The sequence below is a fragment of the Sprattus sprattus genome (assembly GCF_963457725.1).
Source record: "Sprattus sprattus genome assembly, chromosome: 3".
In the NCBI taxonomy this organism is placed as follows: Eukaryota; Metazoa; Chordata; class Actinopteri; order Clupeiformes; family Clupeidae; genus Sprattus; species Sprattus sprattus.
Window position 1 is genome coordinate 15,585,879 of NC_137922.1, and position 20,026 is coordinate 15,605,904.

The 20,026-nt window shown below is 40.1% G+C and overlaps 1 pseudogene across 1 annotated transcript; it reads left to right on the forward strand.

The window, feature by feature from the left end:
- The first annotated feature begins 979 nt into the window (after window positions 1-979).
- On the forward strand, window positions 980-18,414 carry LOC308362643 (beta-1,4 N-acetylgalactosaminyltransferase 1-like; annotated as a pseudogene). The gene is made up of 11 exons: window positions 980-1,041; window positions 5,078-5,276; window positions 6,409-6,537; window positions 6,757-6,863; window positions 7,090-7,127; window positions 7,453-7,633; window positions 13,644-13,730; window positions 14,526-14,707; window positions 16,236-16,379; window positions 16,838-17,066; window positions 18,233-18,414. The product of its transcript is annotated as a beta-1,4 N-acetylgalactosaminyltransferase 1-like (transcript).
- Window positions 18,415-20,026: the final 1,612 nt, after the last annotated feature.

The following is a 20,026-nucleotide window of genomic DNA, read 5'->3' on the forward strand; positions in this document are numbered from 1 at the left end:
GCCCTAATATCAGTAATGTTTCTGCGACAGGGTACATCAAATATGTGAATGGCCAGGTAAAACTTTCATGGTCACGAAATTATACTGGCAGATTTAAGGCCAGTTAACATGAACTGGTTTGAGCTGGTGTGAGGAAGACCTGGCAGTTTAAAAAGGCTGGAAAGACAATGTAACATGAACAGACATTGCAGAAAAAGGGGTCCCGGCTCTGTAAAGCACCTGGTCCTTGACACAATTGTATTGTTATGGATATAAATACAAGTGAATTTAATTGAATTGAATTTCCAGCTATTTCTTATGCTTACATTTGTGTCATTGGCGTTATATTGTGTCACTTGTGTTGCCATGTTTTTTTTCAGTGATGAGATATTATAAATGTAGGCTATTTTTTGTATTACTTTCTAGCGAATTTTGTTTGATATAAACTCTAAAATATCAACTAATGGTAACATAATTAAACACTTTGTGTGAATTTTCTTGTTGAATTGTTGTTGTTTTGACAGAAAAGAAATGTGGTGCATATCAAATAAATTCACACAACATTGTTTGTGCAATTGAATAAAAAAAAAAATGTGAATAATCAAATATGTTCTTGGTCTTATCATTCCACTACTCTGCCTTTAACTAAATATTCAGGATCTAAGGAGAACAAATATATTTTTTAAATAGCCTATGTAATGTTGTTTACACTATACGTTACACCAATGGCAAAAAAAAAAGCACATACATTCTTTATGAAATGTAATACATTAAGCTCTAGCCTACTTTTAGTCGATTCATCAAGTTTAGAAGTTAGTTATTTCTAATAAATAAGTTTTAGGGATCAACGCATTCAAACGCAATCGTCTAAGCTTGGCGCGACATGCGTTGGAATGCGTTGATCTGTCGACATCCGTGCCGAACTGAATTGCGGCTCCGTTGAGTTCCGTTCCGGTGCGCTGTGTCTGAGAGGATTTGCATAAATACCGACATATTGATAATGGCACTTGTTCCGTCGGTCACTGGATCACAGTTTTCCTTCGCCTTTCTGACACCTTGCAGGTAAGTGTCAATTAACCACATAATTCTCATTTGCATCTCAGCACCAGTCTGGGCTATAGACTTATCATAGACCCCGCGAATTATTAGCTACCTGCTATCTCCCTAAATTGCTCCTTATTGGTCTAGTTGACCAAATAGGTTTGAGGAGCTGAATTAGACCACCTTAAGGTTGAAGATATAAATCGAAATCGCACTTTAATGAAATTCTTCAATGTTATCTCTAAAATTAACAAACAAATTGCAAATGTTTACGTGTATTGTTTTAAAGTGGCACTAATCAACGAAATATAGTTCTCAACTTAAATATCTTGACTCTTAATCGCAGTTGATGTATTTGCAATGGTGGTGCTAAGATAGCTTAAAGCAGTGGTCACCAAACGTTTTTGCCAAAAGATCACGTACTCTGCCTTGGGCAAGATCTGATAGCAAAAGACTGTCCAGACTACAGACTTACAACTTAACCTTTTATTTGGCCTACTTGTAATTGAATGGAATTAAACACTTTGGTCCAGCTTTCAAATTGATGTGACCAATAACACACAAAATAACTTAATTTTAGAGCAACATAAAAACGAAATATTTGTTAACCGCACACAATATGAACAAGAAAAAACACATTCGCAATGAGCAGGCTGATATGAACTGCTTTATTTATCAACTAGTTACAACACAACACTGATAAATGTATTATGTGACTCAAGTCAGTGATGGTTGTGACTGAACAGTCTGTGAGGTGTCTGTCAGTAAGCCGGCTCCTAGGCTATTAGATTTGGTGATTTCATCTGTGAAAATGCCAATGCCGGTTAAAAAATATTTTCCTTTTTATGTTGCACTGAAATTAAGCTATTTAGTGTGTTCTTGGTCACATCAATTTCCCTAAACCAGGGGATCTCAAACTGTATGGGGCCAGAGACCTCTTAAAGGGCAGAACAATTTCCCAGGACCCCTCATAATCGCATCCCAAATTAAACCATAGGCTTGCTATTTGTAATATTATATGCTTTTGGACTCTTTTACTCTAAAATCATATCGTAGGCTACTAATATCACAAGAGTTTTGGATAGTCATTGTATTACATTTTGTATTACTTATGTAGGATATATTTTTAAATTATCTTTTTGTAAAATATGATTAGAAGCTAAATAATGTTTACTTTAAAAACACATTGATGTCAAATCAGATTGTAGGGTTTTCCAACGGAGATGATTCTAATGATTTATTTTTAACAAAGACATTAACAAACATGAAATATCCACCTAATGTTAAAACTTGTAGCCTTTCCCCGACCTCGACTGACTCTCCGTAGTCCGTACAAATCTCTGTACAAAAAAATATGATTCATTATTTTCAGTGGTGCGTGTTGTGTGTTTGATCAATGAGAAGCGTGTGCCTGTCTCTCAGCACATAGTTTGTCACTGAACGATGGCAACCTTTAAATGCCAGATATCTGCAGTTGTTTTATAGCTGATGTGATGAGCACTTGTCTGTATTAGGGTTGTCCCGATCACGAACACTCAACAAATGGCATTCATATTAGTATTAGCCTCCAGCAAGATATTAACGCAAACTACATGGGGACATCATAGCATTGATTATACACGTATAGCGTTGTCTTTCTATAGTTTAATTTTGACAATGAACTGGGCTACGTTCTTGCAGCCAAATTGAAAGTTAGATCAACGTATCTAACGAGAATACATGCAATTTGGCCATCAGATCTATCTTTAAAAAAAGGGCCTTCTGCAACGATAAACACGACCCGTATGGAAGAGTAAATGCATCTAGCAGATTATGGCCGTTAACATTAGCCTACTAGCGTGAAAAATGCGGTTAAATTACGTTAACCACACACTGCATTACTGGCATTATGATTGTACTATAGGCCTACGCATGGTTCAAAATTCTGTGATGGGGAAAATCACTAGTCGCTAAACTTGTTACTCGTGTTAGGCTGTATATGAGTGACCTTGGAGATGTTCATGCTGTGATGAGATCACTCGCTGTGAGTGTGGGCTGCCTGTTGCATGCATAGACATATACATGTCTATGGTTGCATGTGGCTGCAAGGGCGGGGCTGCCCACTGTGCAGGCAGCCTGAAAGGGAGCGGAACGCAGTGCGCTCTGATTGCGTGCTATTTTAACTATGCAAAATCGTATCGTTTTTTACGTAAGGTTTCCGCGGTAGGCCTACCTTTCTAGTATCGGTACACCGTGCAACAATAGTATATATACTAGTATAGTATATATACTAGTATACAATAGTATATAATAGTACTGTATTGCAATAAATTAAATCAACTTTTTTTTTTTTAAACATTTGGAAGCAGACTTTTTCACGGACCCCCAGGCAAGGCCCGGTTTGAGAACCATGCACTGCCCTAAACCACGATGTTTAACCATCTTTGTTTTCAGATCATTTGACAGTTGTTTTGAGGCTGTTGAAAATGATCATTGTCAAACAGTGCCGTGGTGGTCATAGAGCAGAATTGCAGCTACAATTGTCATTAGGCCCGTGCGCAGGGATGGGTATCATGTAAGGTCGAGCATGAAGACCAGGGTGCAGGTGCAGGGCAGTGGAAAATAACAAAGCAGTTAGGAGGGGGTCACTCATTTACACCCACACTCACACACACTTCTACATACATACACACACATACAGAGATACACTTCTACACACATACACACGTACACACTTACACGCACACACACACATACACACATTCAAACAAACACTCAATTACACATACACATACACACACACACAGATGCACACACACCTACACACATGGATACACAATCACACAAATACACGCATACGCACACAACCATACAAATGCACACACTTGATGAGGCCTTTCTAGGCCGACATAGCCTTTCAACATGTGATAACCAAGAAAATTGGCAGGAGATCTTTCTTCCCCAAAAGCAAAAGTCTCCTCGCAACAGGTGAGCGAGAATATTCTGAGTGGCTAATAATGAGGATACAATGTGTGAAAGTATGAGGGAATATTCTGATTGGGTCATTTTTAGATAAGGTGATGTCCATGATGCATAAACTGACGAATTATGAGTATAAAAGACAATGCATTGGGTCTTAGATTCAGAGTTTGCCCGGGGACCCTCACTCTCATATTTGGATGATCTGTCTGCAGGATGGAATAAAGCTTCAGTTTATCGGACTCCGGACTTCTGACTCTGATTGAATATTATCTCTGTTATTGGAAACAGTTGTATTTTCGCTACAACAAGGCCCCCATGTTGCCACTCTTCAGAGGACAATCAAGGAGACGTACATCTTGCAACTGTATGCCTTAGATAGTTTTTCTAATGATTGAATGCATCTCTATTCTATGGAATTGAAGGCTTAACAAGCTAATCAGACTAATTATGTGTTGCAATTATTCAGTAGCCCCGACAATGACCAACAAACACCAACTGCTGGCACACAGTGACCCAACTGTTGGTGTTTGTTGGAGAATGTTGTCTGTTGGGGCAGTGTGCAAGCTGCTTTAGAAGGGGCATTTAGTGGGAAGGGCTTAATTCAGGTGGAGTTCTTTTCTGACGTTGGTCTTCGGAAGTCCGTAAGAAAACATTTCAGAAGACACTAAAAAAAAAAAAAAAATGATTTTGGAGATCGACACTCCGATCGCGATCGACGGGTTGGCGACCCCTGGCTTAAATGATAATGTTAATGAATGTTACATTTAATAAATCGTTGGTGTTCGTGTTTTTGTCAGAGATGAGCCTACATTAGGCATGTGTAAAGTTTTGGGTGTAGTTAAATATCTAACCAAAATGGTACAAGCCAATTGACCCCAACACGTTTCATAAACAAAAATGTTTACACTCAACACTGTTTTTCTCAGTCCAATCATTCCAAAAACATTGACATTGATGAATATTTGATGTTAATTGTTTTTTGTTTCTTTTCTGTATGAATGCTTAAAACTAAAGCTTTACATACAAATCATACAAAGACAAATTAAAATGTGTGTCTGTGTGTGTCTCTACTTTCGTCAACAAAATCTCTTCTCAGACTTATTAACCAGGTGCCTTTGGAAAAGACAGGGGGAGAAGCAACCTGACATGTTATTCCTCATATCGAATATGAGTCGTTTCAGGAAGTCATGGGTGGGGTTTCTGCTCCTCTCTGGCTGGTCCCTCTGCCTTGTGCTGTTCGCGCCTACCCTTCAGAAAGGCCTCCTTGGGATTAAGGATCCTTCTGCGCTCTCTAGGTGAGATTGGTTAAAAGTGCCATCCATGATTCTAATCAAATACATTTTTGTCTTATTCAGCCAACTGCTCCTCAAGTTCATCCAGCTGTCTGTTCTGTGTGTGCACTCAAACACTCTGCTGTTTTTACACAGGCCTGGCCCTGTAAATGGGCAACAGTGACTGGGGCAAGCCATAAATCATTTAATATAATTGTTTTGTTCAGGAGAGACTGGATGTTCAGGGAAGCACATTTGACAGCCCTCTGTTTTTGGGGGGCAGGGTGCCAGTTCTTTGAAGGGGGGAGATTGTTTTTCTGTTTTTCTAGTTCCGTGAGCGATAGTGTTGACACAGTGCGATGCGTCCTTCTAGAATTAAGCAGCACAGGATGTAAATGGGCAACAGTGATACATTTCAGCCAATCAACACGTCCCTTCACCAGAGGGGCCTGAATTGATTGGCTATTGAGCAAAAATATATTATTATAAATTTGTGTTATTATGAATAAATTACTATTCATAAGTATATGACTGTTGTGTGATTATGATTCATAAAAAAATTCAAACCCATTAATTTCTACATACGAAGCCTCCTACAACAACATCTGAAAGGTGCAAAATCATTTAGCTAATTCTTTTCACTGCAAGAATGGGGTTCTCAGGGTTGCAGACGAATGTTTGTCATGCGTTACAATGTGGAGTTTGGCATTTGCATGAGTTGTATAGCAAGTAACAACAACAACAGCAGCCACGACAGAGGTACAAAATCTAAATCACATCAAAGACAATACTGTGTAAGGAAATTAATGCTTTTTTTATACACTGGTTCAAAGTCACTGGCAATCATATGCAGTTAGTTACAGAGTGAAAGAACGTTTGCCACTGAAATGTCTTTACTTAAAGAACTTTACAAATAATACCACAGGTTTGTTTGGATCCGCAAGACGGCACATTGATAGTGATGTTTCCAAGAAGCTACATATTCCCCAGCGAATGGGGAAATTGTTAGCATGTTCAGAATAAGTATGGTTAGAAAATGAAGATTCAAAAATGATGCGTTTAAGGCCAGTCAATATTTGAGGACACCTCTGCAGAATCCAGTGTTATTTTTTACTTACCAGACTAAATATTTCTTCCCACCATGTCAATCTCCTAGTGCCACAAAAATCTCCAGACATCCCCCCACACACTGCTCGTGCAAAGGGCACTTACTGAAGGATTTCTTCAAGAACGACAATGGTACCGTCAGAAGACGACAGGAAGAGTACAGAAAGCATAAGAGCAGGTAGGATGCAGGATTAATGCACAAACACCAGATATTGATTTGATGTATTATTATTAATTTATTTTATTTTCTTTAGATAAGATATTTGTTTCTTTGTCTTCCTCTTTTAACCCTTAGGGTAATTTAGTTATTTTCTCTTGTGTAAACTGCTTTGTTTTCCCACCTTCATATTAAGACGCCCCTGTTTTGATATCCATCTCCTTTATATCTGACCTGCAGAACATCATCCCATCTCGACCTGCTTCTTGTGGCTCCTGCCAATTCGCCACTTCAATACCCCATACAGGGATTCACTGTTGTGCCTCTCCAGAGGACTCTGATACCTGGTAGGGGTGTGTGTGTGTGTGTGTGTGTGTGTGTGGGGGTTTGTGTGTGTGTGTGTGTGTGTGTCTGTGTGCATATTTGCAAACTAACTTCAGAGTGAGGAAAACAAAAGGGTTTATGTTAAGTTTTGTGAAGGAGTGCCTGTCTTTTAGACCATAATTATTATCTGGACTGTAGTAATGAAGGATTCAAACCTTAATGGAGTGCATCTATGTGGCATTGTTTCAGGTCTAGGCGTCGATGCCCCACAGAGGAACATATATGAGGTTTGTTACGAAGAGGTGTAGTGCAGTGTAACTACATAGTGTCAGCCTAAATCTCCTTTAGACACATTTTTCTAATTTTAGATATTTTCCACGATATTCAAGAGTAATCTGGAAATGTGTTGAAATATCAAAGCGAACTTTACGAAAAAATCAATGGTGAATTGATCAACATAGGCTCATGTGGCGGACCCACTGCAATGCCGTCTCGGACCCCCGGTTGAAAACCGCTGTTCGAGCTAACAAGAACCACATAAAGGACTGCCTCGAGGTCAGAGAGTGCTGACCCAGGCTAAGCTGTATCATGATCATTCTCAATATCGGACAGGTGTCACTAGTGGCCTCTCGAGGCCTGCTGTCTGTGGAGAAGCCGGGCACGGATGGGCTGGTGGAGGGAGACGGAGGCAACCAGCTCAACATCACCGCCCCCAGCGCCTCTGGGCTCAATGCCCTTCTGGGCCGAGTGCACTACACCAGCACGGTGTACCGCCTCAGAACGGGCGACCTGGGTAAGGGCTATTTTTTTTTTTTTGAACTTTTATTAGAACAAGTACCTTGACAATGAGTCTCACACAGAATGGCATACAATAATACATATAGTTATAATAACAATATATATTACAAGTCTATACTAAATAAAAAGAAAACACAAATGGCAGAAGAGTTATCCCAATGCGTTCACATAGTTTCATAATCGATCCAGCTTGTCCAGTCAGATGTCAACAGAATGTTCATTTTAACAGATACACTGTAACAGGTGTCCATCTTGCTAAATAAATGTCCATTCGGAGTCGTAAACTTGCAGTTAAACTTTCCATACAATTCACAGCATGGAGCCTCTGGGCCCACTGGTCCACGGTAGGTGGGTGGGGTTTGAGCCAGTTTACTGTGATCATTTTGTGGGCAATTATCATCATAACTCTGATTATGTACAGTGTGTTTTTCCCTAGCCCCATTGAAGGCATAGTTCCCAAAATCAGCTGCTGTGGGTCAATCGAACTGTCTAAGTTCAAGATCTCCTTTATCTTCCCCTTCACCTCCTCCCAGTACCTCTGCAATTTAGGGCAATCCCAGAAAATGTGGGAAAAATCCCCTATTTGACCACAACCTCTCCAGCAGAGAGGGGAACACTTCTTGTCATACTTAGCTATTACTAAGGGTGTTTTAAAATATCTCATCCTTAGCTTCCAACTAAATTCTCTCCAGGTTGGACTACTTAAACATTTGTGCCAGGACATCCAAGAGCTTTCCCATTCTTCATCTGTAATAATGATGTTAGCCTCCAATTCCCATTTACCTTTTATATCCAGTGTATCAATAGATGTGTCCATATGAATTCTACCGTATATACAGGATATTATATGTTTTGTTTCGATTCGATACTCAGCTATCTCCACCCAATATTGTTCAAAATTGCCTGGTGATTCCTTAATTTTCCCCCATTCCTTGGGTGTGGTCAAATAGTGCCGAAGTTGGAGGTATCGGAATAGATCCTTAGATTCAATACCATACTTAGCTTGAAGTTGTGCAAAAGCCCTGAGAGTCATTCCTTCAAATAATTGACTTGTTGTGGTCAAACCCTTCTCCGCCCATCTTCTAAAACCACTGTCTAATTTAGCAGGCAAAAAATCCGAAAGATCAGTTATTTTTGTTGCCCTAGAGACAGATAATGATAGATTTAATACCTGTCGTATTTTCTTCCAAACCTTTAATGTATACTTAACCCATTCATTTTGTATTCTTAGTTTACGCAATGCTTTTGTCGTCAGAAAGGGGAGGGCTGAGAGTGATGTGTTTACTGAACTTTGCTCTATATGTACCCATTTTGTTTCCATATCCAATCTCATCCAGGAGACCAGTACCCTAAATTGTGCTGCCCAGTAATAACTTCTGAAATGAGGCAAAGATAAACCGCCCTTTTCTTTATGTAAGCAGAGAACTTTGAGTCTCACTCTCGGCCTCTTGTTCTGCCATATGAATCGGGAAACAAGCTTATCTAAGATCTTAAATGTGGATACCGGGACAACAATAGGAAGAGAGCAAAAAAGAAATAACAGCCTTGGCAGAACATTCATCCTAATGGTTTCTACCCTCCCAACCAAGGAAAGAGGAAGCATCTCCCACCTTTCCAGGTCGTTTTTGATCTGGGAAATAAGTTTGTCATAATTTGTGCTGTATAATTGAGAGGAAATAGGAGTCAAAATCACCCCCAAGTACCTAAAGCCCCCTTTTGACCATCTAAATCTCACAAGTCTGTCCAATTGTGTAGGCCAGCTTCCTGTGATCATCATTGCTTCTGATTTCCCCTCATTAACCTTATGTCCTGAAACTTCTCCATAGTTCCTCAGACATTGCATAACCGCTGGTATAGATGACAAGGGATTTCTTATAAACAAAAGAACATCATCTGCAAACAACGATATCTTATGCATCATGCCCCCCTTATCTGCTATACCTTCAATTTGATCATTAACCCTTATTAACTCAGCCAATGGTTCAATACTTAGTGCAAACAAAATAGGAGACACTGGATTTCCTTGTCGAACCCCCTTCTTAAGTTTGAAGAATTGAGAGCAGTGTCCGTTAACTCTAACTCTTGATATTGGGTCTTTATTTAGAGTGTTAATCCATTTAATAAATGTCAAATTAAATCCCATTTGTTCCATAGTATAATTTAAATATGACCAGTCCACCCTATCAAACGCCTTCTCGGCATCAAGACTGAGAAGCATTGAAGGAAGAACAGAGTCTCTTGCTACTGATTGTAAATTTAGAACTCTTCTAATATTATTTGCACCTTGACGGCCCGGGATAAACCCAGTCTGATCAGGATTGATTAAGTTCCTTAGGTATTTCTGCATTCTATTCGCCAGTATAGAACTAAGAATCTTTACATCACTTCCAAGCAGACTAATTGGCCTATAGGCGCCACACTCTAGTGGATCCTTCCCCTCTTTGTGTATGACTGTTATTATAGCCTCTGACCAGCTCTTGGGTGGGTCATTCTCATGCAATGCATAGTTAAAGAGCCCACAAAGCTTAGGCACAAGCTCCTTCATAAAGGTCTTGTAAAGCTCTCCAGGCAGGCCATCTGTCCCTGGGGAACGGTTGTTTTTCAGAGATCTGATGACACCTTCTATTTCACTTTCTAAAATTGGGGCCGTCAACTCTTCTGCCTCTGCATCTGATAGCTTTACTAAGTTAAGATCTTTAAATATTCCCTCCATTTTCACCATGTTTGGTGCTTCCTCTGGTGCATCATAAAGATTCTTGTAAAAAGTTTGAAATGCCTCTGCCACTTCTACTGGATGTGAAACCTCAGCTAAGGATGTTGGGTGCCTTATTGTAGGAACAATACGGTTTGACTGCTCCTTTCTCAACTGGAAGGCAAGTAGCCGGCTTGCTCGATTCCCCATCTCATAATATCTTTGATTTGTATATCTGAGCGCCCCCTCGGCTTTGCGTGTAAGTAATTCGTCCAGAGCAGATCTACACTCCTCTAGTTGTGTCAATATATTTTTGTCCCCAGTTACTCTATGCTCATGTCCCAATCTTTTTAGATCCAATTGTTTCTCCTTTTCAAGTCTCTGTTTGTTTAATTTAACAGCTATTTCTATACATTTCCCTCTCAGCACCGCCTTAGCCCCATCCCAAAGGGTGGAGGGGGATACTGCTCCATTATCATTTATTGCAAAGTATTCTTCTATAGTTTGTTTTAGTTGCTCTTGGGTTATCGGGTCTGTTAGCAAAGAGATGTTTAATCTCCAGTATTTAAAATGCCTTTCGAAACCCAAGTTCAATTTCAGTCTTACTGGGCCATGATCAGATAGAGTAATAGGTTCTATAACACACTCCTTAATTTTATGAAGGCTCTGCTTTGAAATGCAAATCAGATCAATCCTAGAGTATGAGCCATGAACCATAGACAGAAATGTAAAATCTTTTGTCGTTGGATTCTTGACTCTCCAGCCATCTTCAAGCCCTAACTCTTCCAACAGATGTTTTGCAGCTCTAGCTTTCCTGCTAGGGGGTCCATGGTCTGTAGGTAATTTGTCTAATTTTGCATTTAAGACACAATTAAAGTCTCCTCCTAAAATGATGGTACCTTTAGCTTCCCTTGCCAATATGGATGCAACATCCTTAAAAAACGAAGGATCATCTTCATTCGGAGCATAAATATTCATGATGGTCAGATCTATTCCACCTATTTTTCCTATGACTGCTATATACCTGCCCTGAATATCCTTTACTTCCCTATGTACTGCAAGACCGCTGGATCTACTAATCAAAATTGCCACTCCTCTCTTTCTACTATTTGGACAAGATGCATAGAACACCTGCTCCACCCAATCTCTTCTCAATTTCTTGTGCTCAGCCTCATTTAGGTGAGTTTCCTGTAGTAATACTATTGAACAATTGAATTTTTTTAACTGAGATAGAATCTTTTTCTTCTTAATGGGATGATTGATACCTTTAACATTATAACTGACAACCCCTAAATCAGACATAAGTAATCTTGTTTCTCGTTTTTTTTCCTTCCCCTAAAATCCCCTGTGTTTAAAATAAAAAGCCTTACTTCAAAAATTACCTCATTAACTTGTGTGGACTTAACAGACATGTCAAGGATATAAGAACTAAGAACAAACACATTTAAATGAACAAAATAAACACCTTTAGCTTCCATAAACCCAGCTGGCTGAAGAAATGTGTTCACCAGCCCCTGTTGTATTATAGGCAGAGAGTTGTGACCTCTAACTCTCTCTGGGGAATATGCACAAAGTGCCAAACAAACCACAGACCAAAGAACAAAACCAATTCCCTGGTGAGGTTTTCGTCCCATCTTGGGTATTATCATAAAGAAAAATAGGAGCCTTTCACTCCCTCTTACCTTAAATATCAGTCACATATACTCATCACTTATATTCAGTGTGGCTAGCCGTTTCAAATGTCATATGAGGGGATAAAATGTCTCATTCCTGTCATGCGTTAAACTTTCAAAAGTCTGTTAGCGTAACCTGTGCACAAGAGTCATTTTCTCAATCCTGCAGAAAAGACCGTAGATCTGTGTCCCTCAGAGATGCCGCTCCTCTTCCTCTCTTCCCATCCTCCTGCCTTTGCCATGTCAATCTCGAAAGATCACGTTCCATCTTCTCTCTCTCACTCACATGCACCACGATGCCCAACTCCCCAAGGGTCGGCAGAGCCTCTACCAGCGTTGGAAAAGTTTTCACTCCCGTCTCCAAGGTGACTCTAAGCTGCGCAGGAAAGCGGCATCCGGCCCGAATCCCCTTCTCCTTCAGCTGCTTTATAACTGCACGTACCCGCGCTCTTTTCCTCTGTACCTCCGGAGAGTAATCTTGGTCAAAGTATATGAGCTTTCCCTGAAACTGGACTTGTTTCTGCGTCCATGCTTGTCGTAGCACCGCTTCTTTCACTGTGTAATCCTGAAATCTCACAATGATGGAGCGCGGAGGTGCGGTAATGTCTGGTTTTAGCCCCAAAGATCTGTGCGCCCTCTCAATACGTACGTTCATTTCAGGCGGTAGCTGCAGCGTAGTTTTAATAAGTTCTTTTACAAATCCAGCCATATCTCTTTTCTCACTTTCTTCAGGGACTTGATAGATTCTCAAATTGTTACGGCGCATTCGGTTCTGCAGGTCATCACATAGGTCAGTGAGGGCCGCCTCACGTCTCACCAGGTGCCGGAGCATCCTGTCATGTCGTTGACTAGTATCTTCATCTACGCCGACTCTGGTCTCCGTCTCTTCAACCCTCTGTTCGAGATTCTCCATCCGTTGTTTTAGATCCGTTACCGACGTTTCAAGTCTAGACAACGAGGCTTTGGTGTCAGTAAACGACTCCTGATTTTCTTTCCTTAATTCTTTCAGTTCTCGAAGTATCTCCGCCATATTAAATGCTCCTTCTTCTCCACTAGCGTTGCCCGGGGCAACGTTAAACAGCGGCCCTTTTTTCCCTTTTGCCTCTTCTTGGGATTTTTGCTGCTTCCCTGCGTTTCTTGTATCTCTGGACGTGGTCATATCTTTCCTTAGAACTAAACTTATCCCCTTTATCATAAGAATATTATTTTAATCTAGCAAACAGCCAAACCACACTGAGTTTAGAGGGAGCCAACACTCCTTGCGACTTTCTCAGAACATGGCGTCACCGGAAGCCGTCGTAAGGGCTATTTTTAGTTTAGTCTCGAGTTTATTTCATGTACATAGCACTGTTAACCATAAATATTGTCTTAAGGTGACAAAGCTGAAACCACCAAGGGAAAGAACACAGCCAATGGTGGCAAGACAAGAATAAATATTTTTTAAGGGTTAAGAGTAAAGTAATATTTCCTTGGTTTCTGTTAACAAGGGGTTATGTATTGGGGTATAGAAACGAGGCACTGCCTTATATGAAAAGACATTAAGTGGAGGTGTTAAACAGAAGTTCTGAGAATACAAGCAATCCTTAATTTGCCCCTTGGTGGTTCTCCTGTTAACCTTGTGCCTTTCTTCTTCTCTCTAGTGCATTTCCTGTTTGAGAAACACAATGTCACCTTTCCCGTAGTCATCCAGCAACCCTCCGTGCCCATCATATTTGATCTAGGGGAAGGTATGTGTTACCGGCCTCAAGCCTAGGGGAACTTGGGCCAGCACAAGCAGGTTCCTTACACTTGAAAAGTGAAGGAAAAAACACAGGTGTCAAGGCATGGAGTTCCCTTTATTAAAGATCACTAAAAGACAGGCTACCACCATCATTTCAGGTTCACTAACAATTGCATAATTATTCAAGACAGGCTACCACCATCAGTGGCCCAAATCTATGTTCAATCACAATCTACAAACATCATTAAACACACATAGACATCCTTTAATAAAGTACAACCCCAAATAACACCCCATTAACCAGTTTGCTTGATTTTATATCATACACATTCATTTGCAGCAGTTCAAACCCACGAGAAAAGGTTATATTACCCTGAAAAGTGAAGGAACAAACACAGGTGTCAAGGCATCAAGCTCAAACAAAAACTCCCCAAGTCCTTCTCTTATCCTTCCCTGCCTGGTAGAGTGCGTCCAATGACACCTCGGTCCCTAGTGGACTGGAGTGAACCAAGCATCGGGTGCATGCGTATTTGTACATTTGGGCGTGCGGCACTGAGGAACGCCCGCTACATATGGCAAACCTTCCGCACAACACACCATAGTGGCCAACCGAATGATGACGAAGCCGAATGATGTGTAATTAAATGCAGCACATTATTGATATTGTCTCTTTACTGTTTACCTCAACATATTGTTAGTATGACAAAACTTTTTATTTTGTGCTTTAAATTCAGTTTTAACATAATTACAAATTCCACAATAGAAGTAGCAGCAGCAGTAAATAATACTTTCTTCACCCTAGATATAAACTCACAGGTGACCATCACCACCAAGACCTTCCTTAGGTACTTCGAGCTGAACACCTTGATCGACAGCATCCGCCAGTACTATCAGACCATGAAGATAATCATTGCTGATGACAACTTTGACCCAATCAAAGTGAATGGCTCTGACATTGAACAGTACTTCATGCCTCCCGGACAGGTAGAAGTTAATTTCAATAATTCATATTGCACATGTGTACTATGGTCACACTAAGGTCAGATCTTTCTGTTTCACATGCTTGATCCTATAGCTACAGGATAATTAATGATTTCACCTGCAAGCACACAATCAGACAGATCCACAAGAACACAAACCAACCCTCCCACCCTCTCTCATTCCCCTCCTGCCCTCCCTCCCTCTTTTCCTTTCTCTCTGGCAAACAAATACACAGACATTGTAAAATATTCACCCTGTCAACACAGCAGCCTGTTTGAATACTCAACATAAGAGCAATCAGCATTTGCCATTTTTTTTTAATTAAATATTTCCAATTACCTAACTGGTAGGTCCACTACTACTGTACTGTGACTGCTTTTAACATTAATGTAAAACCGGACCTAAGATCTTAAACACACACACACAGACCCATTTCACACTGCATGCCGAGTAGAGTTGGACTGACACACACACACACAAATACCTTATTGTTAAAGAGCAGAGGTACAGGGTGATGGAGATTATTTCCAAACACTGTTAATGACTTAAGAATATAATAATCAAGTGCCTTGTATTATTAATTGCCTTATATGAATCATGTGCTTATGAAAGCAGGAACATGGCTTTTCTGTGCGTGTGTGTAACTTAGATTATTAGGTGCCACTTAGTCTGCATAATACTGTATGTACAAGAGCATGTTTAGACCAGAGGTGATAAGAAGGGAAGTGTGCTTCTTCCGACCTTGTGCAAAACTGCCATCCTTGCAAGACAGGGAGCCTGAGACGTATCACTGCTGAAAGCTAAATTTCTGTCTATATAAACCTTGTGCGATGGGTTTGTCATTGCTTCACTTTCAGCCTTGTGCTGGGAGGGGAGCCCTATTGCAATTGTTGTTGTTGTTTGTCTAATAAATGTACTTATATGCAGTTCCGGAGTCCTGAGGTAACTAGGGTGAATATCACAGGGTCATTTCCTTATCTTCAGACAACTGTATCAGCTAAGAAAGCCTCATAAATCTCATAAAAAGGTCAAGTGTGTGCATGTTGACATAATTAAAGAATGATTGTTGTTAGTAGGGTTGGTGGTATAAGTGTAGTATTAGGCTATTGGCAAGGAGATGTCAGCTGTTTTGTTATTACAGGTGCAAATATCCTTGTAGTGCTTTACATTATGAATAATTAGTAATTATTGTCACTGAAAACGTTATATCAATAATGTGCTGCATTTAATTACACATCATTCGGCTGTGTTGGCTACTATGTTGGGATGTTACAATTCAGGGGTTTCCTGTAGCTGCATTAAATACCCCTCAATGTGTATAGTTATTGTACTTAGTTACTGTCCAAATTCTAGGCTATTTATTGCAGGTTGTATTACTGTATTAAGAAGCAGCGCAGCGCACCATCAATGCCATTTCTCTATAAGCATTTCCCATTGAGGACAAATTATTGCCTGAAGTTGCAATTTGTGGAATCTGGACAGCATCTGTTTTCCTTTATAATCATCTTTTCTATGCATGCTTTCTTATCAGGGATGGTTTGCAGGAAGGACACTGGCTGTGTCTCAGGTCACCACTAAGTACTTCCTCTGGGTGGACGATGACTTCACATTCACAAAGCGAACCCAGATAGAGAAGCTGGTGGAGGTCATGGAGAGCATGCCTGAGCTGGACATGGTAATTTCCTACTCTCATCAGTGATGCAGAGGACAACATGTTCTTATGGCTATGATGTTACATACTTATATACTAGGCTGAGGTTAAATTGTTGTTGTTGTGGTTGCTGGTGGTGGTGGTATGACGTTTTTGTGATGCCATAGGGGAACATACAGATATAGTAATGTCAAAATACTCTTGTAGTCATACAATAAATAGTTACATTGACAAGATTCAATAGATGTATTTGTGACATGCATGATTGTACAACAGCAGTAAAATGGGGTTGCAACAACTCCGGCAACTGAGCAAATAGCAACCGTTAGCAACGGGAAATCAATCTAATAATAATAACCATCCACGTCATCAATGATGCATAATAAATTGGATCTGCATGGAGTCATATCTTAACCCCAGTCAGCGGCTAGGGGGTAGCTCTGATTGTCTGACACGAGATAAAACAATGTGTCTGTACCCAGGTGGGTGGTGTAGCAGGCAAGACGGTGTTCAGTTCCCGGATGGCATACGAGGAAGGGCAGGAAGATGAGGGGGGCTGCCTGCTCCGGTTCGGTGGATCCTACAAGGAGAGGGTGCCTGGTTTCCCTCAGTGTTCCCTCAGCAACGTGGTCGTCAACTTCTTCCTTGCACGGACTGACTCGGTGCGGAAGGTGATATTTGATCCTCGGCTCAATAGGATTGGCCACACAGGTAAGTGATAATGCAGGACCACCTCTTTCATTTTTAGCATCTTCAAGACCGAGTCAGTTTTTTTTTAGTTGCAGTTCAAATTCTCCCTTTAAGTTATTCAGAGTGGTTCAATTTTAATTAGTATTATTAGTTATTGTTATTATTATTATTATTATTAATAATAATAACCAGAATATGCATTTCCTGAAGGAAATACCATTGCATGAAATCCAAAAGTTAAGAAAGGAAGAAGAAAGGAAAGAAGAGTGAACAAGAGTGAAAGAAGAAAGGAAAAAGAGTGACCAAGAGTGGCTATGGATAAAGACAGGAAGATAGAGTAAAGAGAGAAAATAGTGAAAGAATGAGAGAAAATGGAGTGAAGCAGAGAGATGGAGTGTGAGAAAGAGGAGTTGGATAGGGATAGAAAACAAACAAGTGGATGGAAGTTCAACAGAGAGAGGGAATGAGTTAAAATATGAAAGAATGGACTGGAGGAAGATGATGTTAGAATGATCGATGGATGAAGTGGAAGATATAGACATGGCATGGAGGAAGTAAAGGAAATGGAAGTGAGGATAGGAGACTTCAAAGTCAAAGTCAAAAAAAAATTGATGGACAGAGTAATTGAAAGAAGAAACGAAAGAAGAGTGAACAGGAGTAGCTATGTATAATGAGATTTAGAGACAGTAAAGAGGGAAAATATTGAAAGAAGGAGAGAAAATGGAGTGAAGCAGAGAGATGAGTGTGACTGGCACAGGTGTCAGTGAAGCACAGGTGCAAGCTAGTTTAATGAACCTATGTCACAAAAGCCCAATGTTAGTCAATGGGAAAATGTGTATACATTTTTCTCTAATATCTTAAAAAGTATAAAGTTCAGAAGTTCCTTTACAAGTCATACGCAACAGATTTCGAACAAAGTTTCTACCTTAAGCAGTTTGAGCTGAATTAAGCTCAAAAGTTGGTAAAAAGAAGAAGAAGAAGAAGAAAAAGTAAAAGAAACGTAGGAATAACAATTTCATGCACTGTAATAAGAAGCCACCTGGGAATAACAATACAGGGAATTCCATGCACTTTAATAAGAAGTATAAGAAACGTAGGAATAACATACAAAACAGAATCACCATATTGTCAGATACGATATGATATGAGAATGCATGCAGTTCACTCCCTGTCTCCTTCACTGACAGAGTTCTTTGTGGATGCTGTTGGGAAACTACTGATAGCGTCATGCAACCACGTCTCCGTTGACCATCATGGCCGGAGGCCAGGGAACAATCAATACCTCTCCTTCAGGAAGCAGAGTAACGTCACATTGAACCGTCTCCTGTACTTCTTTAAAAACCACTTCAGCTGCACTAACATACTGTAATTTGACGATGGCTGTCGAATCTGAAGTGGATCTGTGGCAGGGATGTGTAGACTGACATGAGGTTATGGGAATTCAATCATGTTTAATTGTGGATTGTACATAATTGTGTTTGTTTGGTTCATAACAGCATGCTGAGATCTTAGTAGTTTTGGTCTCAGCATTGGTAGTGACACTGCTCGGCAGACCCCCCCGCCATATAAAAATAAACTAAGTTGATGTTATATTGAACAGGCAAACATTTGTGTACTAACTAATAATAAAATTATATTTTGGTTGTCCTTTTTGGATATCCCAAACATGAGTAAGACCTCACCTGAAGCCCTGACATCTACACTGGATTTCTAAGTTTCCTGAATGCATTTAAAAATAATGCCTTAATGAACAAAATGACCTATTGAGAAGTACACGCAATGCATTTGTTTGTTCTGTTTTAATGGAGCTGTACTAGGCCTACATCATCTGTACTGGATTTCTGAGCAATGAAATAATGTATTAAAGAATGAAATGATGCATACTTTTGGGCATCCCAACTTATTGCACCTTTTTACTACCTACAAGTATAACATTTATTCTCAAAATAGCCAGTGTGAATGATAACATTCATGGGTAACATTGTCTAAAAATCCCTTAAAAAACTGCATTTTAATGCAATCTTTACCTAAATGGACCATTCAACGTCTCATCTGAACACCTGATGCTGATTCATCATCACCCTGCTCTACATCTGTAGCTTCAGGCTGCTGTTTTTCCTGCACAGCAATTCATCAATTTAATACAGACACTAACCATGATTAGTTGACTGCTGACATTGGTCGAGAGATTACAGGGAACTGAGATAGCCTTATTACTATCCAAGGGATCATAAAGGCCTACTTATTACTAGTTAATATCACTTTTGAGTTGCTAGCCTGCTGGTACTAGGCTAAACTTATCCTTCTGGCTTCAACAAGACCAGCTGCTGCTAACACACTGGTCGAAAGATTGCAGACGCTAGGGATGGATTTATGCAAAAGTTACATGCTCTAGAGTCTAAACACTAAAAACGTACAAAACATGTTTCCATTGTAGAATGGGTGGTGATGGCCAGGTTTGCACTGTGCTGGTCGTTTTCCTACTAGCTAACTAACGACGACCTGGTCTTCTTGATAGCTACAGCTACTTACTCTATGGGTGGTGAAAAAAACTTCTGATACCTCTTCTTTTTGGGTAGCATTTTCCTATCTACAAAGCACAAAAGGGTCAGAAATATCAATGCTGAGACCACGCATTGAGCGTGACAGTCACTCACTTCGGTCTTTTGTCACGCACTCCCGTCACACATCGTATTTCTCACGCTGAAAAAAAACCCCCCGTTTTACCGAATCCCCTGCAGTTCTGCTGTGAGGTGCCACTTATCAGCCAATCAAAAAAAAGAAATGGGCTACACAATAGCCAATCAGAAAAAAACTTATATTTTGTATCTGGGTAAGACATATGACATATGAGGTAGATGACTGCAATGAGTGATTTATGATAGATAAATCAAGTAAGGATAATTCACAGTGGAAGTTAAACAAATAGCCTGAAAGGTAGAGGGAACATAGTATCTGTGCATACTCACACAGACACACAT